The 22,904-nt window shown below is 43.0% G+C and overlaps 1 long non-coding RNA gene across 1 annotated transcript in view; it reads right to left on the minus strand.

The window, feature by feature from the left end:
* Positions 1 to 17,912, minus strand: part of LOC137484309 (uncharacterized) — a 29,254-nt gene extending 11,342 nt beyond the window's left edge. The window contains exons 1-3 of the long non-coding RNA XR_011004821.1: positions 17,684 to 17,912; positions 3,166 to 3,297; positions 2,118 to 2,270 (exon numbers count right to left, since the gene is read on the minus strand). This is a non-coding gene — a long non-coding RNA (uncharacterized lncRNA). The remainder of the gene's footprint in view (positions 1 to 2,117; positions 2,271 to 3,165; positions 3,298 to 17,683) is intronic.
* Positions 17,913 to 22,904: the final 4,992 nt, after the last annotated feature.

Genomic DNA, 22,904 nt, shown 5'->3' on the forward strand with positions numbered 1-22,904 from the left:
CCATTTAATGAGTTTTGCCAGCTCAGTTATGGTTTGCACATGGTGCAAAGTGAGTTTTGGGCTGGACTTAGCAGCTCCTGTCATCCAAAAATTTCAAAGTGATTCGTCCATATTAGTCAGGTCTCAGAGCTGCCCTGTGAAATAGCTGTTTAAGCTCCCTAACACCAGCAGGAATGGATGTAGGGATCCCAGCTGAAGGTCTGTGGAGCAGGCCCTGGCAGTGGGCAGTGACGGCTGCCCTGCCTGGTGAGGAGCATGGGAATGCTAGTGGGTGATTGTAATTTGCTGAGTTTTGAACCCAAGTTTCAGAGTGTCCCCTAGCAGGAGTTCAAGGATAGACTAAATACAGAACATGTTAAGAAGGATCTCATTCTCCTTACTCTGAATCCGCCACCTGATCATTTAATTTTGATACCCTCTTGTTGCTTTCTTAGAAGAGTCATTCAAGAACATAAAACACTTTTTAGGACTGACTCAAAAGTGTCTGACACCCAATACTCATCCTGGATTTATCCAAGCTGTACCTTCCTGTGTTGACCAACACACACCTGCACAGAAATCAGGTCTTGAAGCAATAATCTACTCAGGTTGTGTGACATGAATTAATAAAACTGACACTAAATGCTAGATTTGTTGCTTCTCCAGGCCTGCACTGCCCTGTTGCCAGGGGACATGGAAGGATGGGGGGAGGCAGAGATCAGCATCCAAAAACAGAAGAAGTTTGTATTTAGATGACTATGAATATACACAGGTACTCCTTGCTCATCTTCTTTCACCGCTTATTTTATGGCTTTTTTTATTTTAAAAACCCTCATTTTAAAAGACCATTGTTTTTTAATCAATTTTTTTCTCTCATCCCCAAACACAGGTTTAAGGTTACAACAACGGCTGCAAGTCCAAAGGAGGCAGATTTTCTGTCCCCACCCATGAAGAACAGTTGATTCACTCCAAGCCTTGCCGAGGCCACATGCAAATTGTGCTAATAGGAGCAGCTGCTGGCTGCACAGCCCAGGGGATAAACACAAGGTATGTTCATGCTGCTGCCCCAGCTCCCATCCCCAGGATCACGCGTGGCTGGATGGAAAGCACCGTCCCTGTGAGCTCTCTGCAGCCCTGGCAGGTAACTGTAAGAGAGATGTTGTGCTGGGGATGCAGCTCAGGCAGCAGCAGGGAAGCCTGAGCAAGAAATTGTGTAGGAAAATGTGTCCGGGCTCTCCCACAGTAAACTGGCACTGTCCTCAGGTGGCAGTGCCAGGCTGCAGCACGTTAAGGTTTGGCCCGTGTTTTCTGTCCTTCCATCTGGATTTCATCCTCCTAAGCCCCATGAGTGTGTGTTATTTGCAGTAAATATTCTGCAACTGACAGGATGTTTTAGAGAGTTTTAGGGTAAGCACAAGGATGATACCTGGTGAAACTGTTCTGCACTAAACACAAATGACAGACTTTCTGCTTTGCTCTTTTAAAGCTCATCTGGCACAAATATCTGGGTGAAGCCAAGGCAGGGAAAGACTAAGCCAAGGCTGGTGAAAAATGGGAGAGCCTGGATCACCTGAAGGTCCACTTCCCATTTTTCACCTTCTAAGAGCCCTCTGTCCCTGCTGCTGCTGCCCCACAGAACTCCAGGGCATGAGTCCAGCTTGTCACTTTTAAACAGTGATCTGTTTTTAATAAATCCTCTTAAAATTCCTGTATTAGGAAACTGTCTTAGTGCTTCTGAGTTCCTTTCATGGAAATCAAATGCCCCTGCTTTATTAGCAGGGTTAGGATGTCAGGCAGCAAAGAATGATTCCATTTTGTAGTTTATAAAGTGTATTAATAAGTGTAATTAGAAAGTGTTAAGATGGCATTTAGCATCCAAGGGACATCACTGCACTGCCTTCTGCTCCTCTCCTGTTCTCAATCTTAAATGGGCTATCCACGTTCCTCATTTCTTAAATAAGTCTGGATTTTTGTAACAAGTTTTGCTGTTGGTCACTTTATCCTTTGGCCTATTTACTTACTTGAATCAGAAAGCAGAGCCAGATCAGCCTCCTGTGCCCTCTAATACCTTCTTTGCTCACAGCCCATGAAGCAAAGGCAGCCCAACAGAACAGGACTGAGAGCATCCCATGATGTACCTGTGCACATTCCCAGAGCTTCTCCTGGATCCAGTCCTGGAGGAGACAGGAATGCCCATCACATCCTGTGGGCCGCAGCTTCCCAGCTCAGGTAGGAAACCCACCTTGTCCCAGCCCACGTGGATCCTGCTGGAGCTTTGGAGCAGTCTTCCCCTGTAGTGCTTAAAAAAATTCAAATGAGAGAGAGAGATTTCCTGTGATTTTCAAGATTTCAGAGCTACCTCAAGGAACAGGACTTCAATGACTGTGTGACATATAGTTGGACTTAGGGCGAGGCCGAATTTCTTGGAAAATAAATAAACTCTTTTTAGCTCTGGAAATAACAACCAAAAAAGAAAGAATCATGTCTTCTTACTTTTCCTTTCTCCCTGGGTCACATAAATTTGGGGGAAGAATATTATCAGTGTGAGACACAGTGAGCCATGAATGCACAAATGTTCAGAATGGACAATTTATTTGGGGACAATCTCTCCTGCTCAAACCTCATCTTTCTGCTGCCTGAGTAATGGTTTGCAAGCATGTGTCCCATAGTCTCCACATTTGAGGCTGAATTTCACATTCCACTTTGGGTGCAATTTTTAATTCCCTCGAATGCTTGAGAGGAGAAAAAATATTCAACTTTTTTTATCCTCCTCAAAATTGCTGCCTTTGGCTTCTTTTAGGATTCCTCTGACCATCTCTCTGGACTTCATCTGATCTCAGGGCTCCAGAGTTTTGCCCAATTTTAGATTTTATAATAAAAGTTTTGCCAGATTTACCTTCAACTTCAGAAGATACAAACCATTTCTACTCCCAATTTAATGAACAACTACCAGCCAAAAAACCCTCTTCCCACCTCAAGAAATTACATTGTTTAAATGGAAAAACCCCTGGTTTTAATTAATAATGGCGCATGAAACACATATAATTTACAGCAAGGGCCCTGGAGAAAAACTCTACTGCTGTCAAATTATTTCAGCAAGATGATCCATAAAATCAAAATTCCAGTCACGGCAACTTGAGCTGCTCTAGACTGTAATCAGGGAAAAAAATGGCTCCACCTACTCACCAGTGAAAACAATATATCCCCTGAAAGAAATCCTCCAACTTTCAGTCCTTCTGGGTCTTGTGCAATATTTTGTGGCTTTTCCTAGCACTGTTTTTATGATGTTGACAATCAGATCTTCAAGTGACATCAATACTGGTGGGACAAAACCAGAAACAAAATGAACTGGTTAGAGCATAGATGGTCTGGAAAGTCAAAGCAAATAATAAATTAAAAAATGCACTTAAAAAACCTCATAATGGATCTTAATTAAGAGCCCGCCTTCTTTATGGCAAAGACAAATTATCAACAGCTTGTGTTCAAACTTCTATCAGTATTTCCTTTCCAAACAGTCCAGGAGTGGAGGTAACAAAATAAAATGTGGCCACACACAAGACAAATGCCAACTAAACTGGACCAAAGTGCCTTAATGTCTTCTAGCTCAATACCATCTAGAGAAAATAGCCAAAAAATAACCACATAATTCACCATCCAAACGCCAGCCCTTCCCTTAGCACGAATCGGAGACTCCTATAATTGCTCCCAAGTGGCAAAACCACAAGCATGGAAGTAAATGAACCATGATAAGAGTCTCTCATATTAAAAGCATCATAAAAGCCCGAGCACAAAGCCTAGCAAGAAATGCCCTTCTCCACACGGCCCAGCTCCACCTCCGGGCGCTGCCCGCGCTTTTGGGCGTGCTGGAATTCGGCCGCTCCGTGACAATATCCCAGACATGGCATTAACACTTCTGAAAGCTTTTAGGGATCAAAGGTTGCCCCCTTTGCAAGATTTTTCATACCGAGGACATGATGAAGTAGTCTGGCTCGAGCTGGAAAAATAGTTCAGATGGCACCCGAGGGGCCGTGGTGAGAGGAGCTGGTGGAGAGCTGGGACCGAGGTTGGCATCAGCCTCCTCTGCCCTCCCAGCCATGCAGAGCATGCCTCTGCTTTCCAGCCTCGGCCTCTGGTGCTAAAGCTGCAGAGGGATTTTGTGGATGAAGCCCTAAGCATGGGGAAAACTCCTGTTTGCTCTGGAGTTTACTCGGAGAGCAAAGACGTAACGAGGAGCTTGTTGAGGAACATGGAGCTGCAGCAGAAGAGGCAGCTCGGAGGCATCCAGCCTTGCCTGGGTGAGAGGAGGGCAGCATCCTCCCTGGGACTGACACAAAGTCAGCCTGGAAGCTGTGCAGACAGACAATGATGTTTTTATAGGTGACACATCCAGAGCTAATGCAGCTTCTCGGTCCCTGCGACAAAATGGGCTTGTCACCGCTCTGTCTGTGCCAGCATGGCGAGGAGAGCAGCGCTGCCGCTGGCTCCAGCTGCATTCCCAGCCTCTGCGAGGGGAATTAGGTGCTCAGCACAGCATGTGCAAGACCCCAAATGACTCAGCCATCAAAGCCGCGTTTGCAGTGATTTTTCAGGAGTTTCAAAGAGCTTTTTGACAACATGTGCCTAATTCCTTTAGGCGCTATCAGAAATGCTGCCTACCCTGGGGATGCATGACTAAACAGAAGTCTGAGCATTCATGTCATAAATATCTCGAGACAAGCCTGTTGATTCAGTGAAATGTGTGGTTGGCTCCTATTGTAAGCGCATTCACAGAAAACCTCACAGTGTGCTGCCACTTGGGATTACTTGTGAGCAAAATAAATGACAAACATTTTGGGGGGTTTTTTAAATAACATTTTGATACATTACAAAGTGGCTTTTCTTTTAATTTTGCACCACATCGTTTAAGATGACATGAAGCAACATAATTTGCTGAGGCAAGATACATACAAATAAATAAATAAAAAGGGATTAAAAGGAAAGCCGATTCTGAAAGTCTGTGTGTTGGAAAAGGCTGTAATTTAAACCAGAAGGGTCTGGATTAGATTATCCTGACAAGCTAAAAGGAGGCAAAATTGTACTGTGCATTTATGAAGCAGAAATGAAATGGAGGGGAAGCAATGGCTTCAAAGTGAAAGGGTAACTTACAAAACCCTCTAATTCCAGATCTGAACCCAGATCTGATAATGTTTGGTAGCTCCAAGCAAGCCGGGGACCTTCAGAATGCAGAGTCAGTGATGGACCAGGCCATGGAGCAGCAGGACAACCATATCTCTCTGTGGGAGACTCAAACCATTATCCAGCAGATGACATTTAAGACGATCTTTCCCTGGAATATTATCTTGGACATTGGGAGGCAAACACAGCCATCAACCACCTTTAGGAAATTCAAAGATCTTCAAATTCCACGATTGTCTCCACCATAACTGCAAAGCCACGGCAGTGATGGGACAGATTTACTGCAGCAAAAATACAAACCAGCATCTCTGACACTAACTGCTCAACCAGAAACCAAACCAACTCAGAGATTTGAGGTCTAGCAGAGAACAAATCCAAGCATTTCCAACCAGAGCAGGGCAGGTCCAGCTGTTCTGATAGCTCAAGAAACACCTTGTTTTACAGAGTGCCAAATCCCAGAGCCTCAGCTGAAGGCAGTGGGCAGAGGTTGAACCAGAGAGCTTCACCCTTCCCTCAGCTGTACTGGCTGAGATCTGTATCCCAATTTTTTTTCCAGAAATTTTCCAAAATTTTGCCATGACAAATAGAAGTGTCACTGGAACAAATATTTTACAAGGAAGATTACACTTTTCTCAGGGTCAGTATTTTCCACTGGAAATCTTCTTATTTAATAATGAAATTAATTATAATATGGATTTTATGGAGTCATTTGAAGAAAAAGAGCATAAGTAAAACAATACTCATCTAATACAAATAATTACTATAAAAATTTTTCAATGAATAGATGATCTAGGTGATCATATTTAAATTATTCTATACTTTATGTCTGAAGGTATCCTACACGTATTTGAAAAAGAAAGTGCTAGAGAAGTACAGCAACTTCTGGATCTTAGCAGCTCTGTTTTAACCTCTCTGGGCTAAGTGTCAGATTAAAAATAAATCTTTAACTTCTCAGAGGCCTAAAATTGTAAAGACCCAGTTTTTCACAATGACACCCTCCTTGCATTTGTATAATCTGGTTTATGGAGAAATGGCAGCAGCATCTTGGCACTGGCACTTTAACCAGGAGAGCATAAATACAACCATGCCAAAAGCCAGCCCTGTGCTGGGAACAGTCACAAATCCAACCTCTTGGGCAACACTGCAGCAAATTCAACCCCAACTCTCCTCCCAGTCAGGGGAGAGAGTCCCTGGCTATTCTCAGGCAAATAGAAATGTAGCTCCTACTTGCTGAGGTTTTAATGTGCTATTCTTGATAATCTCATACACTGAGCATGAGATTCAACCTCCTGCCCCAAGCCCTTCAGCTCATGCAACACCTCTCTTTACAGCTTGCTTACAGATATATTTCAATTGGCAATATTCAAAATTTCCAAATGGAAAATAGCTCCTGGTGTGTGAATATGGCCAAATCACAGGATAATTTTCTTCCCACCAGTTGTTGCCACGCAGTATGAAATTACAGCTCGTATTACTCCATACCACGGCTTGCAGAAATTTGGACCAAAACTTTAAAAATATTAATGTGTATGCAAATGAAGTCTTGCACATAAATCAAGCACACACACTTAATAATCTGGTGCCTTGGCTTTATGAAATGATAGATCAAAGCAGAACAAATGAGAAGATGGAACCCAAATTAACACATTAACTGAAACAGAGCCCTCTCAGATCCTGGAAACCACTCTCTGTCTGGGTGTCACATATCCAATTACATTCCTCGTAACTCAAATGACAGAACAGACTGAGAGAAGCAAGGATGCCTATTCCTACTCATCACCAGCTACTCATAGTAATTTTTTTCAGAGTACTAGTAATTATCCTTAAAGGAGAACAATTAAAATCCAGTGTAATTTGAAGTCTGGTTATGATTACGGATGAGTCAAAGTGCTTTGGAAAACGAACACAGAACTGTTTGGAGCTCCATTGGTATTTTATTAATCATGTCATTAAAATGAATACATAAAGTGGGTGTAGCTATACGGTGGGATTTTCAAAAGCTCTCAGCACTAGCCACACTCTGCTCCTAGTAAAGCTGGCAGGAATTTTATTCCTTGAGTGTGATGGGAGCAGAGTTACACCAGAACAGGGCATTTTTATAGCATCCAAACCTTATTGTTCACAAGCAGCCAATTCTGTCGGCATTTCTTTAATTCTTTCTGGTGATCCCATAATCCTGACATTATTTCCCTGTCCCAGTGGCAGCCCCAGGACTGGAGGTGCTGCAATACCTTGAGCCTGGGGAAATATGGGGCAGAAATCTCCCTTTCCTCTCCACAAGGATGAGAATGGGTAGGAGCTTCGAGGATGGAGGGATTTGGCCTGAGTTTGATGCTGGGGGCAGAGAGCACACACTTGGTTTTAGAGATCTCAAGAGTAACACAGCAATTGGGAGCAGATGGTTGGCATCAGAGAGCAGCTTAAAGAGACAGCACTGAGAGTGGAGAGCTGAACAATAACATAACAGGAGATTTATTTGTGGTCTCTGGTCCAGGACTGTCTAAGAAATATAAAGCAGTGGTTGGTACTTTCTGCTCGTCACAGCTAAAGTGGGACCTTGAACCAAACAGATTTTGGCTTTCTGTTTTGCAAAACCAAAGCCTGATCTGGTAAGAATAAGCCTAAACAAAGCATGACCCCCTCACACTGCTCCTCTGATGTGGCTCCTTCAAGCACCAAAACTCCAAAGCAGGTCCTTAAAGAAGAGTGGGAACGCACCTCAAAAACACAAAGCTCCAGATCTGTACACTTTCCAGGTTTTTGCTCATGAATCTGTTTGCTGGCACTGGAAGCATGGACTGAACCATGCTGGAAAGAAGGGCAATCATTTATGCAAATTAAAGGTCAAGGATAAGCAGTGGGAATGCAGGAGTAGCTGTCTGCTCTGCCCACTGCTTCAGCCAGCTCTGGAGAAATCCTTCTGCATCCATGGACAGCCTGGAAAGACACCTAACAACACAGATGACTTTAAATTCTGCCATTTGTTTTGTGCAACAAAATCTTCATTTTAGGAACCCACCTAGCGAGATATGATTTATACCAGTCATACAAACAGCATCTAAAAGGTATCAAAGGCTCCCAGACAAAATCCAAAGAATCCACTGAAGTGTTGATCCAACAATTGTGAGGATTCCCTGCATAAGATGATAAGATCTAAATTTTCATTTTGTAATTAAAAGGGGGGAAAATCTGCTTGTAATCCTCTTGAAAAGTGATCCCCTTAGAATGAATAGTCTTAATTCTTTACATCTGAAGGAAGCAAGGTAAGGCAGTACTATGCTGCATTTTGTTCTATCGGAGGGAAGCTGGAAATAATCTGGAGAAAAGATTATTTCCAACTTTCCAGCTCTTTTTCTATAATTAACAGGATGTAAGACATAACAAACAGAGGCTGAAGAAAACCACAAACTCTCCATATGGGGTTCAGTTCCTGTTTACTAGTATCCTGTTTACAGCATAGTCTTTGATGGTCAGATAATCAGGCCTCTCATGTTCCCAGAATGACCACACTTATTCTGTACTTATTTAAGGCTGGGAAGACTTTTTAATAAAAAAATATGTTGAGGAAACAAAGCAGAGAGATTATAACAATATGCATCACTACGGAAATACCAGACTCATTGTTATAGAATACAAAATTACCAAATACCCTTTTGTGTGAAAACAGAAGGATGATGTGAGTTGCCGGTTCAAAGGGAGGCGAGGAACAAAGTCCTTTCCCTCTTGCTGCTGCCCTGGTCCATGTCTGGGTCATGTAACTCAGGTGGAGGAAGGAGAAATACCCATTTCCCAGGACAGCTGCCATTGATGGCCAAGGGTGCCCTTGGGCAGGAGGCAGGTGCTGCTTCCCCACCTGCCCTCCTCAGCTCCAGGCACAAGGGGGCTTGGCTGCAGCTTTGGCTGCTGCTTTGCTCCTCTTTAACACAGGGGCCAGTTCAGATCATGGCCCAGTCCAGCACGGGTTGGAGGTAAACCTGAATGGCACCAGAATAAACAAAACCAAACCATTCTTATACTGGGCAGAAGCAATTCCCACCTTGTTGTGCCCAACTCTCTTTTGGCTGAAGAGTGAAGTGCGTACAGAAGCTGTCCCAAATAACAAAACTTTTGCAATATCAACTCCTCTTGTGATATTCCTGTGCCCTTGGGCATAAAGCTTGGCTTTGAAGACGATTCTTTTCCAGTTGTGACCTGAACTGGACCACAGCGGTACGGACAGAAAGCCACAGGAACCTGGGGTCACTATAACAGTTTTGGTACTTCTTGCTATGATGTCATTTTCCACTGCCTACTCCACAAAAGAATATACCCTTTTCTCTACACAGCTTCTTCCCCTTTCTTTGTCACACACAACTTCATTCTACTTGGCACAGACCAAATTTTTGTCATGTTTCTGTCACAAATTCAACACCACTAATTTAATTGCAAACTTTTTTTGACACTGCTGGTTGTGTACACAGTGTACAGAACGTACAAAAATGGGAATTTGTATTTTTTTTAGCTGCAAGGAGGGTTTAGGAGTAGAGAGGCCTGCTGTAGGAGAGCTTCCTGTTTTCATTTCTTCTTTTGAACTTGTGTTATGAGAGCAATAATTTAGAGAAATTATACTTGGCAATCAAGGTTTTCTCATCACTTTGCATGTGCTAAGAAAAGTTGCAAGTGTTTAAGTAAATAAAATCAAGCATGATTACTAGATAGTCATTGAGAAAACATTGCATGACAGCTTTTATCTCTAAGAGAACTAAGGTTTTGTTATAAATAAAACTGCCGAAATTATGCATTGAGAACAAATAAGGTTTTGCTTATTTAGATTTTTCTTCTGATAATTTTTTTTTTCACAAATACCTTTTCATTTTGCTTTTAAATCTGTTCAGCATTTAGAATGGTTTACATCCTAAACCATGTTGCTACACCAGATTTACTGATGCCATCTATTTGCTTTTTACATTGAATGTGTAAAAGGACAGCTCATCAGAAAGTCAGGGGAACTAATCTATTGAGATAATCTGAAAGTCTAACCCTTACAGGGTTCTGCCTGTATCAGCTAAAATCAGGTGAATTTACAGGCTATCATTCTTCCAGCCCTTTAGTAACACTCTTTGGATTCATTTATTTGTTTATTCTGCCCGAAGAGCATCACTCATATCTTAGGAAAGAAGAGGAAAGTCCCCATGACTCATAGAAACACCTCAATTAGTGAAGTTGGAAAGGAGTGCTGGTCAGGATACACTTCCTCGGGGACATGGTCTCCTGGGAAAATGGCCAGTGTTTAAAAATTTCTTGGAAAAAGATGGAAAACAGATGGAAACGTTTTCAACACTAGTGTTTTGGTATGTAAATTATTTCAGTGCTCCTGAAAGAGGTAGAGATTAAAAACTTCAGAACATAGTTAATTAATGGTGATAATCTTAATATAGTTTGCACCATAAATATACCTGGCCTTTAACCCAAGAATAAAAGAGATGTTTGGAGGGGTATCATGGGTGTGGGAGATTTCAATCTTGTTTAGCCTGAGGTTTATCTCAAGAACTGTTTTGGGCCAAGATCTCCTTTCACAGTCTCCTGGTTCATACCACTATAAACGAGGCAAGAATCTGGCCCAAAATTTTTATCAGGTTTAATATCATCATAATTACAAACAGCCCATTACTCTCAGTAATTACACCACAGAGATGGAAGTTTAACTCCATCCTTACTCCAAGATGTTCCATTTCTAGTGATGCCTGTGGCACATCCATATATTTATCTGTATATTCCACCCAATATTCCTTAGGACAAAGGTGACTTTAAGTCATGTTGAGGACATCCCTTTGGAGCAGAGCCCCTCCAGACAAGGACTTGGAAAAGTAATTTTTCAGGAAGAATTAATAAAGCTGGTTTTGAGAGCTCTCCATACCTGAGAGCCAGGAAGCTCCATAATCAAATAACATTCCCAAGGGCTTTTCAGTCCGCAGGAAAATAATTTAATTTCACTCAATTGCTCCTTAACCATGAGAAAGTCTTGATGATGTGTTGGTCAAACACTGTCACTGGTTCAGCACAAGGTTTGATAGGTCAAACATGGGCATATTTCATAAACCTGGCTCAGGGCTCAGTGAGCTCAGTGTCATGTTCATTACTCAGGTGCTGCTCACAGCACCTCAGTATTGTTCATCAAGGTCAAATGAGTCACTTGGCACCTCTGCAAGACAGAGGAGATGGAACAATAAAGGCCAGTCCCAACTCCCTTGATGCAACCAGATAAAGGTACTTTCTGCACCACAAACACACCACAGCTGAGAAACCTCTGACCAGGCATTAGGACAAGGCTGTGAGTTGCTATGAAAATACATTTCTTTTTGGGGTATTTTATTCTGGGGCACTGGAATGCTAAAGATCTCTCAGTATTTCGAAGGGACAAACAATTTGACTTTACTGCTCTGAACTCTGTAGAATCCATCTTACAAGCCATCTGCCTGCCACGGGCCATGAGCAGCTGCCTTTTAGCAAAAAGTGAGGATTGGTCATTGTTTTATTATTATTGAACACCCTTTATGTTGATAATAAATCACTTTAACAACCTTGTCACTGGAAGGCTCTGACAAACCCGCTATTGCACAAGCCCACGTTCCACCCTCTCAATCCAAGAGTTTTGGGGACACCACTGCCCCAATTTCAGCTCACTGCACTATCTACATCCTTTGACAACACAATCCCCTGGCCAGGAGCTTCCAGGAAGTGCAAAAACCTCCTCAATTCTCATTTCCTGAGGTGCCAAAAGGCCAGGTCTTCAGCTGAGATATGCATCATGGAGCCATGATTTTCTCAGTAAAACTGCACTCCAAGAAATCCTTCTCATGGTGCCTTGCTGAGAAGATTTTTCTATTCTCTTCAGTTATCAAAGAAGAATAAATATTAAGTAGAATTGGTCAATAGTTTTTAATGTGGTTTCTGTTTATTGCTAGAATATGCTGCTTTGCCCAAACAGATATAGTTGGGAGGGGTGGGATGGCTTCAGTAGATTTTTTTTCATTTCAATTATTCTTCTAAAAACAATGGCTTTGAAATGGTCAAAGAAGCTTTCTTTGACATTTTCAGAACTGAATAAAATCTTCTTTATTTGAAGCAGCTTTTAATTTTCAAATATAAGTTGACTTATCACCAAAAAAATCTAAAGGCAGAGATGAGTGGTTTTCTGTTGTGGTATGGGAAAAACATCTGAAATCTTAAAAGGTCTCAAGGTACAATGAACCCATTTTTTTCTGAATTCTAAGACTAGAAATAAACTGTATATACTTCTGGATTAAATGACAGAACTTTGTTTTCCAGAATATACCAACAAACCAAAATCTAATCTACTAACTATGAGACATATCGACAATAATTGCATTAAAGTGAAATTCCCTTGATTGAAATTAGTGCCAAAACATTCACTGAGCTGAAAAGACTGGTCTGGACATATCACACCCAGCTTTTTCTCAGGAGCAGATTTGCAGAAAGAGCCACTGGGTTGAATCTGATCTGAATTCCACTCTCACCATCATTTCTGGTTCCTCCACTCCAGCTGAGAGAACTTTACCTCTAAAAAGCCCATAGAGAAAATCTTCAATTGTGCTAAGATGATTTCAAGACTTTGGAGTTAGAACTGGGAAATGGGCCCTTTTTGATTGAGAATGCGACCAAGAACAGAAATTAAAAGAAAGGAAAAAACCCCCACGTGCCTCTCCAAAGTGAGTGGTGTTTAAATATCAACCATCAGCCTCTGCTCATCAATGGCGTAGCAATGGCTCACTCAAGTAGTGCAAATATGTCTTTTAGTAAAGTATTAACCCTACTAGAAAGGGGTTTACAACAGAGAAGTGGTCAATCACACTCTCTACTCAGACAACAGCTCTCCACCACACGCTCCCTTGGGAGAAGCCCTTAAACAGCACATCAGATCTCCTAGGTAACTGCAGCCCTAGATGAGAGCTGTTTTATTAGTTTCCTAATTAAATTTCACAAACTTCATAGCAGTGACAGACTCCTGGTTATCTCTGCTGCAGAAATTCAGATGGGATGCCAGAGGGAAAGGATGGGGCCGCTCCTCTTATTGCCTGCCAAGATTTTGTGCTACCGGTTACACTCGTCAATCTCTATCTGGAGCAGTTAAGAGCTATAAAGAATTCATTAAAAGGGTTGAGATTTATTAGAGGCTCCTCAAGCTCATTAAGGATGCTGATGAAATGTGAAGCCCTTGAATCCACACGCCATCTAAGAAGCACTCAAGTAGAGCCTATCAAGTTTTGGCAGAGAGGGGGAACAATATTTTTTTTCAGAATTTTTCCCCCGAAAAGTAAAATCTAAGCCATAGTTCTAATTTTTGTTATCATCACTAGAAATTACACTTTTCAGCTGTGTCTGCTTCCTCCACCCCCTTCATGAATACAAAATGACAGCAAGATTTGGGTGTTGCACAGCCTGAAAGATGGGAGGGAGATAAGAAATATTAGAATTTGGTATAAAATGTGGGAAAAGCAATAAAAAGGGGAAATTAGAGAAATCAAGTAGCAACTGCTGTGGAAAAACCAACTTCCCCCTCAAAATACCCCCAGTGAAATACTGGAATAACTAAAAACAGTGAAAACATGTTTTGGTTTCCTCCATTTTCGGCAGGAATTTCAACTGTTCAAACATTTCAGTTACACTCAAAGCTCAGAAGTTTTTGGACTGAGCAATGTTTTTTATTTCCAACTAAACTTTTAATTTTCACTTCTTCCATGAAAAAAATGCATGTGCAAAATAAAAAAAAAAAAAAAAAGAAAAAAAGAAAAAGTCAGGTACTTTCTGCAGAACTGCTTTGTTGCTGAAAAAATCCCCAAAAACATTTACCTCTGAAAATGCCAGGTATAATTGAAAGAGAGGAAGAAACAGATGAAAGGAAATGTGGAAAATTTGGACCCCATTTGAGCTGTAAAGAATGATGCAGAGGAGATGCCAGGTGCAGGCTTGCCTTTAGTCCATCTCCAAAGCTGAGCACACTCGGCTGGTCCCTCCTGCACATTACTCAGCTCAGTCAATAAAGGCAGATCAAGCCCCAGACAGGCTTCTGAAAGGAGAGGAAGAAACCCCAAGCTGCTCTCTTTTAAAGCAAGCATTGGCAGAGTTTAGCTCAGCAATGACCTCCAGTCCAGCTTGGTGTGAGATATTTTCTACAGGGTCTTGTAAATGCAGCAGCTCTGCCTCAGACAGCTTTTCCTCTGCGTATAAAGACTGAGATGCCAAAGGCACAGGGAGTTTCTGTGGCCAAATGAAATTAATTCTGTGCACCAGGCCTCCCCCCCAGGGAGGGATTATAGCCCAGGTAATAAGAAAAATTCTCTAACGAGTATGCATGTGAGAAAAAGCAGAGTCTGTGTGCAGGGTGTTGGATTTGGGAGTGCTGTCACCCCATGCAGGGGCAGCCCAGCCTATGGTGGCACGTGCAGGGCTGGAGATGAGAATGCAAACGACAGAGACTTCCCTGAGTGCCAAACGTTTGTGTTTGCTGTATTTTGTATATCTGAGAATGCAAATGCGGGTGAGAAAATGATGCTTTGCATCTAGATGGAGATTGAAATCTGAGGTTCCCACAGATTTGTTCTCATTCAGGCCATTCTAGAGACATATGGAAATACCCCGTAAACTTATGCTGTAACAGGAGAAATGTCAACAGGAACCTTACCAAACACATCAGGAGAACATGAGTCTACAATGCCTTCTTTTCTTAGTCCTCCCCCACTTTTATGTTGAAATAAATGCCTATTCCCCTAGGTTTATGTAAAATCTGCTTTTTTTTTTTTTTTTTTTTTTTTTTAATCAGTGTCAGCAGAACAAATTACCTCCCTGACCAACAACTAACAGGTCAACATCTATTTCAGGAGGATTTCTTCCAACCACCAGCAACAACCACAGAGGAGTTCTTCGTGTGTTGAGAGAAGGAGCCTTGTCCATGTAACCAACAGAGCAAAGTCAGGGCTGACCCAAGCAGATTAGCACCCAAAAAAAACCCAGAAAACTTTAGTAGAGAATCTTAAATTCACAGGGTAGGCAGTGTTCATGTGAGAGATCTCCCTTGGCAAGGCAAACACGTGTCCCTGCAATCCACACGGAGGAACGCGTGAAGAGTCGCTGCCAAGCAAAACCGTAACAAGTTCTTGCAATGCCAGTGACTAAGACTTACCTGAGTTAGATAAGGCAGGGAAGCCTAATTTGAACTGAAAACCCACCTAAGGAAGTTTGCACTGTTTTGACTGCTGTTTCCAGGTGCAGAGATGCCTGTCGTGTCCCTCTCCCTGCTTTCAGGAGAACTCAGGTGACTGAGTTTCCACAGAGACTCCTCGGTGCCCATCAGTGATGCTGTTCAAAGGGGACACTGAGCAGGAGCAATCAACACCTGGTGAAAGGTGGGGATCACTCCAGAGCTGGGACACACATCCTGCTGTCCCTCCAGAAACAGCCCCCGGCCCTACAGACACACAACACTCGGGTGCAGGCGCAGGCACAAGCCACCTGAGGTGTGCTACTGCCCTGCTTTGGCCTGGATCACAGAGCCCAGCAGTCTGTGAAGTGTAAATGCTGATAAATTCCTAAACTCAGACTGCTTCTTGATATGTAACAAGTCACTGCAGAGATACAGCCCTTTCCAGCCATCACACAGAAAGTCAGTGACAAAGTCATCCCAAAGAGCTCTCATTTTCTAATTCTGTGCTTAAACTGCAGGAGAACCTTGAGTCCTCATGCTGCAGGGTGAGTGGCTCAGACTCACAGATATTTACGCATGTTTTTTTAAGTGTGTGTGCCTTTCTTGGAAAGAGCATGATGGAAAAGCCACTGGTTCATCTCCCCATGTCTCACTGCTGAAGAAAAACAGTGGCAGTACATTAAAGACTCAGCTGAGTTGCACTGGGGACCCAGAAACCCTTAAGCAACCAGGAAAACTGTTTGTGGTTTTGTGCCTTCAAGTAATGCTAGCACCAAAACTTTTATGCACTTCTCTACAAAGGAGTGGAACTCCAAACCTCCAGGCTCACTTGTCTACAAGGTTCAAGATATTTATGCTCTAGAACCACCTGGAAAAAATTGCCTACGAGTTACAGCTGTGCTTTCCTCAGGAAAATAGACACCAGCCTTTATCTTGCATTTCTCTTTAGCAATATCAGTGATCTAGGTGAAGACATTGTTATGCCAGCATGGATTAGTTACACAATCACTGCTTGTGGAGGGTGTGGGAAGCTCATGATATCCCTACAACAGAGAGCAAAAAGATAGAGGGGAGGTATTTTTAATCCACAAGACTCCAAACAGTAATAAATACAGCCAGCTCTGGAGCCCACCAAGCAAGCAGGTGAAAATACATTAACACGAGCATTTACTGTAACAAGTATCTTTTTTCCCCTCCAGACATTTCTGCTCATTCAAAATGTGCAGCGATAAATCAAATTAGATCAAATACAACTGTCTGAAAGGAAGCCACACAATTATCAGTTTTGAATTTTCCCACCCTTCTCCCATAAAAAGCCAGTGCAGTATTACAGAAAGGTAATATGTGCATCTTGCCCATTATATCTGGCTTGAAACTGTACAAAATGACATCTGATAGCAGCTTGTATGGACAAGCTCTTATTAAACATAATTACTCAACAAGGTCTATGCTAAATCAGTTAATGATCGGCAACAGACAGAAATTTACTGGTATTCCCTGACTTTGCATATTATGGGAGTAGTTTTTAATATTAAAAAAGTTCATATCATTCCTACTACTCTTTGATTTACTACTGATGAAGTGAAAGTAAAATCTGATTACATTAATTGAGCGTGTTGTCAGATTGTCACTTTTCTACTTTTTAATTGCCTCCCGTCTCCTTCATTAGCCCCGACAAGCCACATTTTCAGCCCAGCATCCCACTTTGCATGCCGGGGTTTCCCACATGCAGTGTTACGGGACTGGCTGCTCCCCGAGTTTCCCCAAGCTGCAGGACCTCGTTGGGGTGGCAGGGATGGCAGATGGAGCCCTGCGCTCCCTGGAACACCCAACAATGGTTTGTGTTTCCTGCTGCAGGGGCACAGAAATGCAAAAGTAGGAAATTGTTAGAAAACACGAAGGGCAGCATTTCTGAGGCTGTGTGTGATGGTTTGTGCTATCACAGGGGTTATAGACTCCTCCTGGATCCTAATGGGAGGAATTAATAAATCCTCGTGTGTGTGTGCTTCAGCTGCTCTAATACAAAACAGTATAAAAACTGTCTCAAAGCTCTGTGTGGCAATTCAAGGGGTGGTTTTACATTCTCAGGGGTTATTTAGAACTTCTCTTTCGAAGCTGCTGAGCAGCTTTTCCCTACTCTGAGGAACACTGTGTGTGTTTTACTGTGAGCTTGCTCCTGCAACGTGGGAATCTGTGCAGAGCTGAGCAGCAAAAGGCAGGAGCAGACCCAGTAAAACATTTCACCTCATGCTCTCTTCCTTTCCTCTTTGAATCCCCAAACCACACAGAAAGAGTTCTCAGAGTAATTGAATTTTACTCTAAACTTACCCAATGCAGTTTCAAGTTTCTTGAGACCTCCTTGATTTCCACAAAATGCTGTAATCTGCCTGGGAGTTAATCAAGGGGTTAATTAGTTAGGTAGTCCCCTTACACCCCCGCTCTATTCATTTGTTTTAGGTGAAGTTACACCTAGTTTTAAACTGCCACTGTAGGAGAGTCCCAACTTGTTTTGCTATCAGTTGGCTTTGATAATTTGCCAGGGAGTTAATCCTGCCTGACATGCAGCTCACAAGATGCAGCTCACCTGTGCTTTATCAAAGCAGTTCCCCTCTGCTTCAAGAGTGGGGAGTGCAACCCTGCCCAGGGTAGTTGCAGCCCTGGAAAACACACTTTGTAAATGATTCTGCATGTACTTATAAATGTTGGGGTTTTTTTTCCCTTCAGGAGTTTTGTCTCTCACTTTACAGCTCTGGCTGTGTTTATAGAGTCACTTCTGTCCAGAAATTTGCCATGTTGCCACGCAGGCTCCCGGCAGCTGTGGGACCTGGGAGGGTGACTTCACTGAGAACACAAACACATTTGCTGACAGTGTAATTACTCCCTTCCCCAGATTTTTTTTCCTTGCTTTCTTAAATGTAGGACACCTACAGTCACAATAGCAATATATCACTTGCCTGTAGCACAGCTTTCTTTCCCCTGTAAAGTGTTAATGAAGTTCCTGTCCTTGTTTCTCAGTAATTGTAAAAGCATGTTGGGTAATATACTGGCCACACTTTATTAAAGCACTGGCCACACTTTATTAAACCCTAACAATCCGATCCCGTGCTCCCTGCTAGGGAGACCTAACTCCAGTTTCATTTGGAGTTCATTTCAGCCTGCTCAGATCACACACTTGGTTTTAATTCGTGCAGGGCCTGATCTGAAGACAACGTGCCCAGCTGCAGCGTTTTCAGCTGGCTCACATTTGGCTGTGGCTGTGTCTGTAAGACTTTCTAATGCAAGGCCTGATCCTGGAAGGTGCAGAGGGCACAGAGGGCTCCTGCAGATGCCCAAGGGGACCCTAAGACACCTGTGGGCCCCTCGGGACGGATGGCTCCAGGCTGGGTCAGGGAGGTCCATGCAGGATGCTCTGGGGACAGCATGACCCAGCAAGGCAGTGATTTGGAGGGGATAATGGAGGGGGTGGTGGCAGCTAATTATTTGGCAATTATTTCTGTTGCATAATTATTCCAAGAGGCAAGGAGGGGGATTAGTCTCAAGTGCCTGCCTTTTTTTTTTTTTTTTAATTTCTTTATCTTTTATTCTTTTCTCATGATCCTAACATGTGAGTCTTGCACAGACAGAGGTGGGACGAGGTGGTGAAATCCAAGGGCACTTTTGGGTTCTTTTTATCCCGTTGGCGCTGCCATGGTAGGAGAGTACACCAATATTAGGAGCAAATGTCCATAGCACTGGTCATCCAGAGGCCTTGGTTGAGGTCAGCTCAACCACCACCATTTTTTCTGCAGGGAAACTGAGTCACGTGGTGTTGCAGACCTGGAGGTGGAACTTCCCTAATGAACTGTCCTTGAGACTTTCAGTGTGCAAGTCTCTGCCCAGAATAACTACAAATCTGGTGTTGCTGTTAGCCACATAATTTCATCTCTGTGAAGAGTATAATTTCTTCATTGTCTTTTGTGTCTTTCTACCTATAAAATCACCACAAACTCAGTGTGGAAGCACATATCTGTCTGTGCACAGAGAATATCTCATTATTTATGAGACACATGAGTGCACTGTTGTATTATTTATGGGGTAGAGGTAACCAAGCCATCAAACTCTTGGGTGTTAGGCACAAGAAAAGGAGCCTCTTGATTGAAATCTCAGAAGAAAAGAGCATTAGTGCATGTTAGAGATGTAAAGTGCAGCCTGAAGTGGTGTGAACTGGGACAGGCCCATAGAGAGCACACGAGGCAGAACCCCTTGGCCTCTCATCTCGAGGCATCACCTCTACAAATAATACACAACATTATTTTATGTCTTCCCTGATGACAAGGCTCTTTGATTTTCTGAAGGAAACATCATTGAAAAATGCGTGGTTCCTCCTGCGTGTGATTAAGCCATTAAAAGGATGGCCACAGTGTGCAGAATCACTCAGAAATGTCATGGCAGACAAGTGCCCAAATACTTCTTTGGCAGAAAGTGATTAGCTCAGCTGGATTTCCTGGTTAAATACAAGGTTAGATAAATACTTGAATAAACTTCTTTCAGCACAGACAGGATTAAGGAGAATGTCTTATTCTTGTGCTGACAAAGTTTTAGTGCTTGCAGACTGATTATATCTTTAATTTAAGATTATTATTTTCCATTTTTGGTGATTCACAGGGGGAGAGATTCCCTCACTGTTTGTACTGCTCGAGTCATCAGGAAGAGCAATTCCAGCTGCCCCTGGAGCCCATGGGGAGGTGGTGGGTCAGGAGTGGAAGGGTTCAGGTGACCTCTGGTGCTGTTTTGGGGGGATGTCCACCTGGAGAGGTGCAAGGATTGCTGGCAGCTCTCGGATTGGGCAGCCCTGGGCCCTGCTAGACCTCTCCTGGCATTACACTGCCTCCTCCTTTTGCCCATCCCTGTTGTAGGGATGAGCTGCTGTGGAGCAGGGAGACAAACTTCCCACCAGTGGTGCTCCAGATTGTCCAGGCCACGAGCAAACTCACTATTAAAGCAACTTTCTTATTTTAGCTTCTCCTGAGGTTGTGGTCCACAAGCAATGCAGCAGCTGACAGTGGATCGAGTGTTAGTTACAAAATAATATTAGTATCTAATTTCAAATTAGGAGTCCTGCCATGGCAAAAAAAAAAAAAAAAAAAAACAAGGAAAGATTTTTCTTCTCACTTAGTGGAATGAGAAAGATGCACGCAACATTTTTATTTTCCTGCACACTCACTGCAAATACAAATGGAGGTATTTGTGTAAATACTTGTGCAGTGAGTGTGTGCGGTTAATGGGTGCTGGCAAATGAGCACCACCACAAAAGAGTCACAGAAACACAGGATCAGTGAGGTGGGAAAAGGCCTCCCACACCATCGAGTCCAACCTGTGCCTGGTCCCCACCTTATCATCAGCCCAGACCACTGAGTGCCGCTTCCAGTTTTTCCCTGGACACTTCCAGGGATGGGGACTCCACGACCTTCCCTGACATCCCCTTGCAATGCCTGACCACCCTTTCAGTGAACAAATTCCTCCTGATGTCCAGCCTCAAGCCCCCAAAAGCTCAATGATAATTATTGCCTCTCTCTAAATCCCAGTGGTCCAACCCAGAGCAGCTGACATGGACAGTCTGGGATGTGAGACAGATCCCAGGTTCTAACCCTAATCTTTTAATTTAAAGGTCAGGAATCTACAGTCTGCCCATCAAATGAAAGGTGCCATGAAGGACAACGCTGGGAAGGCTGCAGGTCAGTGTAGATTTGCTCACAGACAATCCTAGACTGGCATATTTCCCTGGTTTATAGGAGCTGCAGTGAGAAAATGTTATAGCTTCGGCACGTAAGGAGTTATTGAGCATCTAAAGATGAAGCCTAGGGTCTGAGTGAGAAATAAAGCAAAAACACTGCCATAAAAATAGAAGGCGCAGTAGTCTTCCACGTTGCATCTTTGGACAAGATTAATTGGTTTGGCTGCTGTTGTGAAAGCTTCGATACAACACAAGGCTCCAGCCAACTTCTGAACTCCACGGAGCCACAAAAGGGCTGGGTGCTGAAAATCTTTGAAGAGTGCAACATCAAACCAGCCTCAACTTGAATTTGAGAAACATCCCAAACCAAACCCAAACAATGCTGCTGAGTGAATGATTCAGGGCATTGGTACGACCCTCCGCATTTCGCGTGGAGCAGTGGGAAGGCTGATGATAAAGTGCAGTGGAATACCTCTTCCAAAGCCAGAGCAGAATCACAGAAAATAAACATGAAAAATGTATTTGTCCCTGGTTAGGCAGATTTAAAACCACCCTGTTTGAGGCAGATATGCTTTGCTGTCCCTGTTTCCTGAATGAAAATCTTCCCTTGGGTATTTAAGTTTCTGGCACACACAGATTCTGAATCACGGCCTGACACTGGGAGGGACCTCATGGAAGGCACAGAGCCTCTTCCTGATATGAAAAAATTCAGAGAGGCAAAGAACCTGGCAGTTTGCTCCTTTGCTTCACCATCTCTCTAGTCTCCCAAAGGTTTTAAACTTTGGACAACCTTTCTTCCATCAGAGAAAGCCTTTACAACAACTGAAAATGGGCTCCAGGCACGGGCTGCATTCTGGGCCCGTGCAGCAGACAGCAGCCTGCAGTTCCCAGGTAAAGGTAAATGTTTGGCTGGGAGAATATTTACTTAAAACTGGCACTACTGATATAGGACAATTTTTTCTCCAAGTGCCTTGGGATGTTTGATTAAATGAGAAGTGTTGCAACAAAGCAAACAGTGTTCATAAGAGTGCTAATAATAGCAGTACCTGGAGTCACTGCTCCCATAAATAGAGACCAGCAGGAGATAACTCCATGCATTTACATCAGATCACCAGAATGTATATTTGCCTTAAGCAAAAATGATATAATGAATATTTTATCATTATCAATGCTTGCAAGCATAGGCCATGTGCAAGGCCTTCAGGAAGATGTGTAGCTTTTGCAGCTGTCAGGAACAACAGAGTGGATTACTGTGTCATGTGGAGGAAGGCAGAGATAACACTCACCTCCTCCCTATTGTCTCACCTGGAAAAGATCAGATCCAGTCCTGTGATTATTATCATATTGTGAAGCTACCAAGGATAATGAAACAGCTCACTCAGGAAGTAACATTGTACATTAATCTTTTCTTTCTATATTAATCCTACATCAAAGAGGAGTTTGCCCTGGCTAATTATGAGATTCAGTTCCAGAAGATCATTATTACACCCAGGCTATTCTGACTTTTCCCTCCAAGCCCTTTTCCTTCTCTCAACATCTCTGCTCTGTGAGCTCTTTACTGAAGGGAGGTGATGATGCTGGGCAGCTTTTCTGCTGTCACTTGCAAGGATGTGGCATTTTAGTATGGGAACACCGTGTATTTATTGTGCTCTGTGGCTCATTCAGCAACCAAAATTACAAGCTACTGAATGAGGATGGAAAAGCAAACAGGATTTGATCTAAAGGATGGACCTGGAAAGAGTGAGAGGCAGGTGGGTTTGGATGCACCTTTGCATCCTAAATTTTACTGACCATAGAAAAGAGAACAAAGAGACTGAACAGATAGAGTGAAAGACA

This window comes from Anomalospiza imberbis, chromosome 17 (genome assembly GCF_031753505.1).
Source record: "Anomalospiza imberbis isolate Cuckoo-Finch-1a 21T00152 chromosome 17, ASM3175350v1, whole genome shotgun sequence".
Classification (NCBI taxonomy): Eukaryota; Metazoa; Chordata; class Aves; order Passeriformes; family Viduidae; genus Anomalospiza; species Anomalospiza imberbis.